This window comes from Amphibalanus amphitrite, unplaced genomic scaffold (assembly GCF_019059575.1).
Source record: "Amphibalanus amphitrite isolate SeventyFive unplaced genomic scaffold, NRLGWU_Aamphi_draft 000022F_arrow, whole genome shotgun sequence".
NCBI classification, from domain to species: Eukaryota; Metazoa; Arthropoda; class Thecostraca; order Balanomorpha; family Balanidae; genus Amphibalanus; species Amphibalanus amphitrite.
In genome coordinates, this window is record NW_024881518.1 from 287,482 (window position 1) to 289,120 (window position 1,639).

Sequence of the window (1,639 nt, forward strand, 5' to 3'; positions counted from 1 at the left end):
ATACGGCCTCCACGCGGACGGGAAGTCGCTGCTTTGGTTGTTGGCGCGCGGTGTAGTCGTTTGCTGTGGACAGGCCAGCAATGCTGTGGGTGCGGTGGTGCTGCTCGCGAACTCTTCCGGTTATGTTGCCAGTGACCGTTTGGTTTGTGGTATATACAGATGCGACGTGCCATAAACGCTTATTTTCTCCATTGTAGTGAAATACGCTGTGATACGCTTTTTAATATTTTTATGGCATTTATTCCTATAAATCGCCAACACCGAAGGAACTAGCCTGCCGGCGGTAATACGATCCAGCCTCACGCCGAACACACACGGCTCAGCTCACAACCAAAATCGATAGACGGTGACAATTGATTCGCGACGACTGCGTCGGTACCATCTTCACTTTGAAGCTCAAACCACAGAGCTTGTGACGAGCTCGAACACAGAGTACAAATAATCACAGCAAACACGAAGCACACACTCAACAGGTAATGCAACGTGATGCACATCGTTTATCGGAGACTTCAACTCCGACTCGTTGAGTAACCTCACCGGTTTCAATAAGGTATCACTAAAGTTCGTTGGTAAGACCGGGTTGTAAGAGTCAACTCGGGTCAGATGGGGTCACCGCGAGCTACAGGGACCATTCTTGAGTCTCATGGGGGTCAGCACAGAGCTGTGGGTCAATCCAGGTCACAATGGGTCAGTCCAGGTTTCACATCAATAGGTCGGTCCAGGTCATCTTAGGTCATTTCAGGTTACATGATTTCAGTCCAGGTCACATGGGGTCAATCCAGGTCAAAATGAGTCAGTCCAGGCTGCATAGGTTCAGTCCAAGGCACTAGTCTTGTTACACTTTTCATATAACCACGGAAGTATGACGTTACAATTGGAACAGGGGCATTTTGTTGTGACGATCAGACAAGCGAAGCTTCGGGAGATGACCTTTCTGGGCCTTTGTATAGGACAAGGATAACGACAGTATTTTCGGCGGTATTTTCGGTATCACTTTGCAGTTAGTTAGTTTGGGGAGGATTCGGCTCCCCACAAGGCGGTCTCAGGTGGGCGGATATGGTGGGCGGGCGCGGGGCTGGTCCCGGACGGAACTGGGAAACTTGCCTTCAGACGGACGGACGGACGGACGGACGGACCGATCAAAGTGACCGATCATCCGCTACCTGTCTGTGTCTCCGTCACCGTGGGGAATCCCGCTGCCGCCCCCGCCTCCCCCGGCTCTGTGTCTCAGCGGCTGCCGACGTCCGGTCACCGTCAGGGCTGCCCGTCCGCCTGCCTTACGGCCGGACCGAGCGGCCGTCACACGACTGCGAGATTCCTGACTAATTGCCAATTTCCTCTGCTGTGTAGATAAGACTCCACAGCTGGGAGGGTGGTGAATCATGTCGCCATTCAGGTGAAGCGTCTTACTCAGTGCAGGTGACACGACCGCGTGCCGCCTACAGTTTTTATTTCCCGGGCGAGTCGGAGCGTCTGATGTTTTGCCGAACGCTCGGTCCTCTGTGTTCGCCGGTTTATCACCTGGACAGGTAGCTGTGACACCCGGCGCTGGCGCTCTCCGAGGTGCCACCGCCGCCGAGCCGGTTGACCGTTCGCCGACCTTCGCCGCGCGGCGCGGCGACTGGAAACCCCGCGTGAG